Below are 12,018 nucleotides of genomic sequence, written 5' to 3'. Positions count from 1 at the left end.
GCAGAAAATTGTGATGCAAGACCGGTTACTCCTCTCCATAGATGCTACCTGACACACTGGTTCCTGCAGTATTTTGTGTGTGTTGTCATAGTGATGAAAGGTCATTGATCAGAAACACTAACTCTGTTCCACTCTCCACAAAAGCTGCCAAACCTGCTGAAGATTTCCAGCATTATCTCTTTTATTTCAGATTTATTGCATTTCAAGTTTTTCACTTTGATAATCACATATGGACTGCTTTTGAAAAATGCCAATCATTTGGGTAGATTGGAGCCGAGTGCTCGACATGTTCATACCCCATCCCTTGAGTTTATTTATCTAGTCTTGTCTGGAACACGCAATCCAGGATTTGATCCAAGCACCAAGATACTTTTCTATGTGACCTGGACTACGATATCTCATCTCCATTAGAAATGATTATTGACAGTATTAAATAAGGATGTTTTTACTTTGAATTCCATATAAAATCCATCAGTCTTGTTGAGATTAACCTCATGGCCAGTCTTCATACAGTTTTCCAAGACTTTGAGGATCTTGACCAAGCCCTTGTGAGAATCTCTTGGAGGTGCAACATCATCAAAGGCTAGAGCTGTACATGACATATTGACAGCTAGATGGAACCAGACCCATCCCTATCTGATGAACATAAAAGAATGTCCAAAACTATGTTCAATATTATTGGGGAAAGTGGGTCTCCTTGATCTACTCACCTTAGAATAAGGATGGGTCAGTCCCAGCTTTGCCAATCTCAACAAGAAAACTGGAACCTGTACGTAGGCCATGCAGCATCTCTAGGAAGAGGTACAGTCGACGTTTCGGGCCGAGACCCTTCGTCAGGACTAACTGAAAGAAGAGCTAGTAAGAGATTTGAAAGTGGGAGGGGGAGGGGGAGATCCAAAATGATAGGAGAAGACAGAAGGGGGAGGGATGGAGCCAAGAGCTGGACAGGTGATAGGCAAAAGGGATATCAGAGTATCATGGGACAGGAGGCCTAGGCAGAAAGAAAAGGGGGCGGGGGGGAGCCCAGAGGATGGGCAAGGGGTATAGTGAGAGGGACAGAGGGAGAAAAAGGAGAGAGAGAAAAAGAATATGTGTATATAAATAAATAACGGATGGGGTACGAGGGGGAGGTGGGGCATTAACAGAAGTTAGAGAAGTCAATGTTCATGTCATCAGGTTGGAGGCTACCCAGACGGAATATAAGGTGTTGTTCCTCCAACCTGTGTGTGGCTTCATCTTTACAGTAGAGGAGGCCGTGGATAGACATATCAGAATGGGAATGGGACGTGGAATTAAAATGTGTGGCTACTGGGAGATCCTGCTTTCTCTGGCAGACAGAGCGTAGGTGTTCAGCAAAACGATCTCTGGTGAACAGAGCGTAACTCTTCCTAGAGATGCTGCCTGGCCTGCTGCGTTCACCAGCGACTTTGATGTGTGTTGCTTGAATTTCCTGCATCTGCAGAATTCCTCGTGCGCACCTGTATTTAGGTCTGTGATGAGGCCCACAAAGTGGCACCAACCCCCATCCGGCCCGAAGCATTAATGATAAAGTTATGGCTGATGGAATCAAAAGCCTTCAAAAGGTCAATAAAAACTGCAGCTGGACTCTAATTGTTCCTCTTGGTCCGCTTCATTAAATTGCTTAAAGTAACAATATTTTCATTAAAGCTGGGTGTTGCTGGAATGAATCCCTTCCGATGACAGTGAAGGACAACTGTGTCCGTCAAACACTACATAGGTCAAAGGTACATTTAATGTCAGAGAAATGTATAGAATATGCATCCTAAAATGCTTTTTCTTTACAACCATCCACGAAAAACAGAGGAGTGCCCCAAAGAATGTATGACAGTTAAATGTTAGAACCCCAAAGTAGCCCCAGCTCCCCTCCCTCCACTGAAAAAAAATCATCGGCACCCGTCACCGAACCCTCAAGCGTGAGCAAAGCAACAGCAAAGATGTCGACTTGCGGTCCTCCAAAGACTGTTCATTCACCCGGTATTCGATGTACCACAGACTCTCTCTCTCCCTAATAAGGGAGAAAGAGATGTCTCCATTTCACAGCGAGAGGGGAGACATAATAAACAACTCACTGCTTTCCAACATTAAAAGTCCGTTGCGTTGCTTTTTCCGAGCTCTGTGCCCAAAGGTCTCGGGTCTCTGGGCACACAGCCTTAGATCTTCTATCTTCCATGACACACCGATCTCCTGCCCAGACGCTGACCTCTGATCCCCCCATCTCCAGAGCCACGAAATCTCGGAGGGCGAACGAAGCTCTTAGGCCGTACCCTTGGCTTGCTGAATAATGGCCAGTCGTGGAACCCTGAGAGCGGATCCCATTCCCGCAAAGAACAGTATTCAGCATGTAACTCTAGGTCAGGGTCTTCAAAGGAACCCTGAAAGGGAAAAACAGAGATATTAAAGATGGACATAGAGCTGTTTCCGAAGATGCAAGCAAAGGAGTTGCCATTAGGCCCCATTGTCTCCTTCTAAGCTTGGCCAGAATCTTCAAGGATAATCTCAAAAGAATGGGACCACTTATTACAGGATGCTAGTTTTCGACAGATTTTAATTTTTCACTGAGTCGGACTTTGGAAGACAATCTTGCTCTATTTTATTCGGGTGGGTACACTATCCATTTAAGTCCAAGAGGAAAATATCATAGATCATTGGTGCCCCCCTCCTGAACAAACCCAACAACCTGTATGGAAGTAATGGCATCTAACAGGTTAAAATCCGAAGCCTGATCAACACAAGGCCTGAAGCCCCTCAAGTCCAATAAGTCTGCCTTATTGTTTGGTTTTGTAAAAATAGACATAACATAATTTTCTAAACCTTTAGTCCCAATGGGACAGTCAATCTCTGTCAGAACTCTGTTAAGTTCTCTCATCTTTCATTTACATTTCTCTGGCACAATATCAAAAATAACCTTTCCCCTCAGCTTATCATCTCTTAGTGTTTGAGTTCAGATTATTCTTCTTCATTATTTCTGTTTGTTCAGAACATTTGGGGCTTTTCCTCTGTCTTTAATTAAAATACCAGCAACAAATTCTAAAATCTTAAAACTTCTGATCTTGGCGGCCACAACACCCGGGGATAGAAGGATTTGAACTTCACCTAAAAGTTACAAGTTTGAGATCCTTTTCCTAATAAAACTATTAAAATAATCATTATTATTACCACTGTCCATTGGCAGATTATCCAAAACACTAAAATCTACTGAAATATTTGTTGCCCCCTGTAAATGTGGTTCTGCCTCACTGACAGGTGATTTCTCACCTACATCTCACTGGCCTTCTGCTCACTGCGAAACTTTTCACTTAATTGGATGTATTCCACACGTGAGAGGTTGAGAATGAGCACAATAACTAACCAGATTATGTTCTCAAGAAGTTAGAAGAATTGAAGATGACGTCTTTGTTGCAGATCTTGTTCTCAAGTTGCTTAACAAGTCTGCTACATTATCGATGATTCCTCTGCGGGTCAAATTGAACCAAGGGTCAAAGTCAACAAATAATGATTTGGTCATCAGGAGGGCAGGAAATTTTAATGGTTCAGTGGTTCCATTTCATATCAGAGGATGTATACACTGTACAACCTGGAATTCTTACACTTCACAGACATCCATGAAATAGAAGGAAACCCCAAACAATGAATGAGGGAAGAATATAAGAACCCCAAAGTCTACCTCTCCCCATGCGCAAGCAGAAGCAAAGCATAAACTCTCCTCACTACCCACCCCCCCACTTGTTCCAGCAGGCAGTCTCAGCCCCACCACCCACCATGCAGCCAATAACAAGGTCCCCAGAAAGACCATGATCGAGAGTCAATCAAAAACCACAGTTCAGAACTCAGCACTTCGACATGCCACTGGCTCTCTCTCTCTTCCTAACAAGGGAGAGAAGGCTATCACCCCTTCCACAGTGAGAGGGGAGACCAGCAGCTCACTGTTTCAATGTTACTGTCCGCAGCATCATTTATTTGAGCTCACCAACTCAAGTGCCAGCAGAACTCCACCCCCCATCGCAAGAGAGACACAGAGAGCGTTCACTCAAGTGCAGAGGCCTCCGACAGCCACATCTGCTGTCTCAATGTTCTGATCTCCCATGACACTTCATTCAGCGTCTCTGGCATTGGATTGATTCATCCACAGGGCCGTAGAACCACACTCCACAGGTAAACATCTTCCAGGCAGCTCCTGGAGATATCAAAAATTCAGCCACATGGTGAACTCCAAGACCAGGAACATACTGTCATGAAGAACCACAGTTTGAACGCATCAGTAGATTACAGACTCCAATAGAATCTCAGCCACCTTGAAAAGGAAAGAAATGAAAATTGTTTAGCCAGATAATGGTAGATCTTTGGAATTACCTAACTTCTTAACTTCTACAGAAGCACAATTGAACCCACCCTGACCAATAGTGCCACAGGGTGGTATGCCAGCTGCACAGCCACTGATGGTAACAATGAGAAGAGGGCATGCCCTGGGTGATGATGGCCCTTAATAATGGACACTGCCTTTCTGAGGTACCGCTCCTTGAAGATGTCCTGGATAATACGGAGGCTGGTACTCGTGGTGGAGCTGACTAATTTTACAACTTTCTGTAGCTTCTTTCAATCTTGTGCACTGGCCACCCCCATCCCCCCCCCACCCCCCGTACTAGACAGTGATACAGCCTGTCAGCAAGCTCTCCACGTAGAAGTTTTTGAGTGTTTTAGGGGACAAACCAAATCTCCTCAAACTCCTAATGAAATACAGCCGCTGTCTTGCTTTCTTTATAGCTGCATCAGTACTTTGGAACCAGGTTAGATGCTCAGAGATAATGACACCAGGAACTTGAAATTGTTCACCCTCTCCACTTCTGATCTTTCTACGAGAATTGGTTTATGTTCCCTTATCTTACCCACCTACTCAGGAAGAGAGCCGAATGAGTCATAAATGTAAAATCTTTCTTCTTGCACCTTTACGACATATTTAATAGCTCTATGTATCTATTTATCACTTCACTAGCACATTGCAATGTAGTAACCCTGAGATTACAACCCTGCTATTTATCTTTTTACCTAGCTCCCAAAGATCATTTTGCAGAACCCCATCCATACTCCTGTCTATGTCATTAGCACTTAAAGGGACCACAGCTCCCAGGTGCTCTCCCTCTTTTCTCAGAATGTTCTCTAGCCGCTGTGTGACCTGACACCAGGGAGGCAACACACCATTCTGGCATCTCGACTGAAATCCCCTGATTGGCAATTATGCACAGGCTTCCAAGTTGTATATTGGATGTAGCGGACGTTATACCCCAGGAGACAGAAAAGGCATATAGGAAAGCAATGTCACAGTGATCTTGGGGAACTTCAATACACAAGCAGATTAGTAACAGAAATCCTGCAGCACAATACTGGCCCTTCGGCTCACAAAGCTGTGCTATCAGGTCTGGAGCAGAACACAGGAAAACAAACTTGTGGGATGGAATGGCTTTTCAGAGCAGCTTGTGGTAGAGCCCAGTAGGGAACAAACATTTCTGGATTTGGTGTAAAATAAGACAGACACGAATAAGAAGATTCAGGTCAAGGAAATGTCTCATCCTGTTTATCATCCATATCCTTCCATTCCTTTCATGTTCTCTACTTATCCAAAATCCTCTTCAACTCTATTGAATTGCTGGTTTCATTACTAACCCTGGCAACCCCTTCCAGACACCTCCCACTCTCTATGTAAACAACTTGACCCCACATCCCCTTAAATTTCTCCCATTTGACCTCAAAAGTACGTCTTCTGGTGTTTGAAATTTCTACCACTCGGGAAGAGTTTCGGACTTCTACCCTAGCTCTATCTCTCATAAGTTTAAAAACCTCATTCAGATTTCCACTTAGCCTTAACGTTTCCAGGAAAACAACGCAAATTGTCCAATTTCTTCATATACAGTATAATGCCATCTAATTCCCTCTCAATCAGACAGCATCCTGTCAACCTCTTCAGAGCCTTTTCCACAATCTCCACATCCTTCCTATAATGGAGTAACCAGATCTGTACACAATACTCCAAGTGGGGTATGACTACAATTTATAAAGCTGCAGCATGACTTCTTTACTTTTATACACAACACCCTGACAATGAAGATAAGCATGCCTTACTCTTCTTTACTGCTTTATCCACTTTTGTAGCCGCGTTCAATGAACTCCCAAGATCCTTCTGTGCTTCAGTGCTATTAAGGGGTCAACCAGTAAGTGTATGCTTTCTCCTTTCATTTGATCTTCCAAAGTAGAACACTTCATATTGATTGGGGTTAAACTCATCTACCACTTCTCTGCCCATAACTATAACTGATATATATCTTGTTATATTATCTGATAGTCCTTTACATGACCACAATGTCACCTTGATACAGTCCCAAATTTCCAAATGCATCCATTTACATTTTCATCCAAATCACTGATAATTATCATGAGAACAGAATCCTTGTAGAACACCACTGGTTGCTGACTTCCAGCCAGAAAAGCAAACTTCCACCCCTATGCACTGTCCACTGTGGCCAAACCAGCTCTGAACGCAAAGGTACAATTTACTCTGGATACCAGGTATCTTTATCTTCTGAATCAACCTACCATGAGGGACCTTGTCAAAAGCCGTACCAATGTTCATGAAGATAACATCCACTGCTTTAAACTCAGTGAGCACCTTTATCACGGATGCTGATGCTACGAGACTAATGCTATGTATAGACTACCAGCGGTAAATCAGCATCCAGGAACTTCATCATTTTGCCATATTCATGTCTTTTTTATCTGTCTCTTGTTTCTTTTGAGATTTTGCCTTCCGGACATGTTTTTTTTTTAAATGGTTTAAACCACCAGGCTAATTCTGTCCGTGAAATCGTTGTAAATTTTTTTCCCACACAATTCCACAATATGATCTGATTCCCTTCCCCCACCAACGGTACCCTCAACCGCATCTCTTCCATTTCACATAGTCTGATCTTACCCCATCCTCCTGCCACTCTGTGTTCCTCTTGTCATCACCTACCATTCCAACAGTCTCCACATCCAACACATAATTCTCCCAAACTTCCGCCACTTCCAATGGGATCCCACCACCAAGCACATCTTTACCTCCCCGCAACTTTCTGCTTTCCCTACGTGACTCCCACCTCACTGATCTCCCTCCTGGCACTCAGTTGCAAGCAGAAGAAGTGCTACACCTGCCCCTACACCTCCTCCCTCACTACCATTTAGGAACCTAAACAGTCTTTCTAGGTGAGGCGACACTGCACCTGAGAGTCTGTAGGGGTCATATACTGTGTCCAGTGCTCCCGATGTGGCCTCCTGTGTGTCAGCGAGACCCGACGTAGGTTGGGAGACTACTGTCCAAACCCCTACACTCTGTCCGCAAGAAAAAATAGGATCTCCCAGTGGCCACCCATTTTAATTCCACTTCCCATTCCTATTCCGATATGTCCATCAATGGCCTCCTCCACTGTTATGATGAGGCCAGACTTAGGTTGGAGGAACAACACCTTATATTCCGTTTGGGTAGCCTCCAACCTGATGGCATGCACATCGATTTCTCAAACTTCCAGTAATGCCCCAACCCCCCCTTCACCATTTTCCATCCCTTTTCCATTTCTCACCTTATCTCCTTACCACGTCCCCTCTATTCTTTCTTCCATGGACTTCTGTCTCTTTCACTAATCAACTTCCCAGCTCTTTACTTCATCACTGCCCCTCCTGGTTTCACCTATCACCATATGTTTCTGTCTCCCCTTCCCCACCTTTTAAATCTACTCCTCAGGTTTTTTCTCCAGTTCTGCCGAAAGATTTTGTCCCAAAACTTCGACAGTTTACTCTTTTCCATTGATGCTGCCTGGCCTGCTGTGTTTCTCCAGCATTTTGTGTGTGTTGCTCAGATTTTCCAGCATCTGCAGATTTTCTCTTGTTTCTGATTCCTTATGTCTCAGTTTTGTGATTGCAATTTCATTTCATTTGTTCTTACCCGCCTGTTTTTCTACAGGAGATATGAAGGTTAGTGGTGTTGTAGATACTGCAAAAGGTTGTGAGAGGTTACAATGGATATTCACAGGATGCAGAGCTCGGTTGAGAAGTGGCTGATAGAGTTCAATCCAGAAAAGTGTGATGTGATGCACCTTGGAGATTGAATCTGAAGACAGAATAGAGGGGTAATGGCAGGAATTTTAGCAGTATAGAGGAACAGAGGGGTTTTGGAGTCTCCAACCATAGATCACTCAAAGTTGACATGCAATTTAACAGGGTGGTTAGGAATACATACCGTGTGTTGGCCTTCATTAATTGGAGAATTGAATTCAAGAGCCATATTGTAATGCTGCAGCTCCATAAAGCTTTGGTCAGCCCACACTTGGAATATAGTGTTCAGTTCTGGTTGCCTCATTATAGAAAGGATTTAAGCACTTTATGTAGGCTTCAGAGGAATTTTACCAGGAAGTTGTCTGGATTGGAGAGTTATTTTAAAGAAGAGAGGTTGAACAAGTTAGGGCTTTTCTCTTTAGAGCAAAGGAGGATGAGATTTGACTTGATAGACATTGCAGAGGTGCTTTGTAAACTGATCCCTCAATCTTTGTCAGGTCTCCCTGAAGTGGAGGAGGAGGCACTGGGGACACCGGATGAAGTCGATGATCCCAATAAACTCATGAGTGAAGTATTACCACTTCTGTTAGGACTGTTTGGGGCCTAGAATGGTGGTGAGGAAGGAATGAACAGGCACTTGCTGAGATAAATGCCATTCTGGATGAATGGACAAGGGAATCACGGAGAGAGAAATCCCTTTGGAACATGGAGAGTAAGGTGTAGGGTATGATATATGGTAGTAGGATCCCATTGAAGATTGTGGAAGTTGTGGAGAATGATCTTCTGCAATCTTAAGGCTTCTGGGGTGGTAAGTAAGGAACTATAGCTCTTAGGGTAGGTTAAAAAGTCAGCACAATATTGTGGGTTGAATGACCTTTACTAAACTACACTGTTGTATGTTCTTTGCTCTCCAAGGCTACTTCGTGTCTATTCAAGTGCCGTCTATGCTTGTAATGTCACCTCGCTTCCCTCACCTGGTTACATATGTGTTTGTTCTCTTGTTTATTAACTCTTTGCCTTCCTCTACCAGCATTTAGCAGTCAGCATGGAGGGATGGAATGTGGAGTAACTGCATAAAACCATAAGACACAGGGGCATAGTTATGCCATTCAGCCCATCGAGTCTGCTCCGCCATTCCGTTGTGGCTGATCTAAAGTCCCCCTCAAACCCATACACCTGCCTTCTTGCCATATCCTTCGATGCTCTGACCAATCAGGAAACTATCAACTTCCGCTTTAAATATACACACGGGCTTGGCCTCCACTGCAATTTGTGGCAGAACATTCCACAGATTCACTACTCTCTGGCTAAAAAAATCCCTCCTTACCTCTGTTCTAAACGGTCACCCCTCAATTTTGAGGCTGTGCCCTCTGGTTCTGGGTATCCCCACCATAAGAAATTGCAAGTAAATGACATCCACTGCCTCTCTTTCGTCCACCCTGCTGGTTACTTCCGCGAAGATATCTAACACATTTGTCAGGCAAGATTTCCCTTTACAGAAACTGTGCTGACTTGGAATTATTTTACCATTAGTCTCCAAGTACTCCGAAACCTCAACCTTAATAATCGAATCCAATACTTTCCCAACCACTGAGGATAGGCTAACTGGTCTATAATTTCTTTTCTTTTGCCTTCCTCCCTTCTTAAAGAGTGGAGTGACATTTGCAATTTTCCAGTCCTCCAGGACCATGCCAGAATTAAGTGATTCTTGAAAGATCATGACCAATGCATCCATTATCTCTTCAGCAACTTCTCTCAGGACTCTAGGAGAAGTCCTGATCCACCTTAAGACCTTTGAGTTTGCCAAGCACATTTTCCTTTGTAATAGTAATGACACTCACTCCTGCTCCCTGACACTCATCGACCTCTTGCACACTGCCAGTGTCTTCCCAGTGAAGACTAATACAAAATATCCATTAAGTTTATCAGCTGTTTCTTTGTCCCCCATTACTCCCTCACCAGCATCATTTTCCAGTGATCCAATATCAACTCTCACCTCCCTTTTACTCGTTTTAGTATCCTGCTTTATACTATTGGCTAGTTTTCCCTCATATTTCATTCTTTTCCCTTCTTATTGCTTTTCAGTTGCCTTTTGTTGGATTTGAAAAGTTTCCCAATCATTCAATTTCCCACTCACTTTTTGTTAACTTATATGTCCTTTCCTTGGCTTTTATGCAGTCCTTAACTTCCCTTGTTGCCTACACCTGCCACTTGAGAACTTCTTCTGTGGGACGTATCTATCCTGCACATTGTGAATTATCCCAGAAACTGTAGCTGCTTCTGCTCTGTAGTCATCCCTCCCTCCACACAGTATCGTCCTCCAATCCACCTGAGCAAACTCTTCTCTCATGCCTCTGAAATTCCCTTTATTTTATTGTGATACTGATATGTGTGAGTTATTCTCCTCTCTCTCAAATTGCAGTACGGATTCAATAATATTATAGTCACTGCTTCCTAAGGGTTCCTTTATGTTAAGCTCCCTCATAAGATCTGGGTTATTACACAACACCCAATCTAAGATAGCCTTTCTCCTTGTAGATCATTCACAAGTTGCTATAAAAAGCCATCTCATAGGCATTCAATAAATTCCCCCTCTTGCTGTCCGACACCAACCTGATATTCCCAATTCCCCTTGTATATTGAAGTCCCTCTTTACAATTGCGTCATTACGCTTGTTACGTGCCTTTTTCCAGCTCGCTTTGCAATCTCAACCCCACATCTTGGCTACTATTTGGACGCCTATATACGATTCCCATAATGATTTTTTACACTTGCAGGTTCTTAACTCCACACACAAAGATTCAACATTCTCTGACCCTATGTGACCTCTTTCTGATGATGTGATTCCATGTCTTACCAACAGAGAGACACCTATGCCTTCCTACCTCTGCTTTTGTCACAAAGTATATCCTTTGATGTTGAGCTCCCAACTATGACCTTCTTTCAGATATCATACTGACTAATTACAAACTGCGCCACAAGTTCGTCCACCTTTTTCCAAATGCTACACACATTTAAATACAGCACCTTCAGTTCTGCGTTCTTCGCGCGTTTGAATTTTGACTCTGTGGGACAAGTCAACTCTTTGCTCTGTCTGCATTTGTACCCAGTCATTGACTTGTCCTTCCTTACATTCACGTTACACCCATCATCTACTTGCAAACCAGCCGGATCATCCTCAACTCAATCATACTGTTTCCAATCCCCCTCTCATATTAATTTAAACACTCTCAACAGCTCCAGGAAAACTGCCTGCAAGAATATTGGCCCCCCTTGGATTCAAATGCAACCTGTCCCTTTTGTACAGGTCCTATCTGCCCCAGAAGAGGTCCCAATTATCCAGAAATCTGAATCCCTGCCCCCAGATCTAATTCTTCAGCCACACATTTATCTGCCACCTCATTGTATTCCTATCCTCACTGTTGCATGGCACAAGCAGCAATCCTGAGATGACGACACTTGAGGTCCTTCTTCTCAGCCTCCTTCCTAACTCCCTGTATTTGTTTTCAGGATCTCCTCCACTTTTCTGCACATGTCATTGGTACCAATATGTACAATGACTTCTGGTTGCTCACTCTCCCTTTTCAGGAGATGGTGGGTACATTCAGAAAGATACTGGAACTTACACCTGGGAGGGAAACTACTATCTGTGTTTCTCTTTTGTGGCCACAGACTTGTCTGTCTATGGAGTCCTCTATTATTGCTGCTATCCTCTTCAGTTCCCCACCCTTCTGAGCCACAAGGCCAGACTTATTGCCAGAGGCACAGCCACGGTTGCTTCCATCGCCCCCCCCCCCAGCAGAACTCAAAAAGGAATGTTTTCTATTGAGGGGATGGCCACAGGCTGTAGCCACAAACTGTCTCTGAATCTCATCGTTGTCACATCTTACATTGAGGAAGTTGTTCATCGTAGATGTT

Source organism: Mobula hypostoma, chromosome 4 (genome assembly GCF_963921235.1).
Source record: "Mobula hypostoma chromosome 4, sMobHyp1.1, whole genome shotgun sequence".
Taxonomy (NCBI): Eukaryota; Metazoa; Chordata; class Chondrichthyes; order Myliobatiformes; family Myliobatidae; genus Mobula; species Mobula hypostoma.
The sequence above is the reverse complement of the archived record's forward strand: the minus strand, read 5'-3'. Positions refer to the sequence as shown.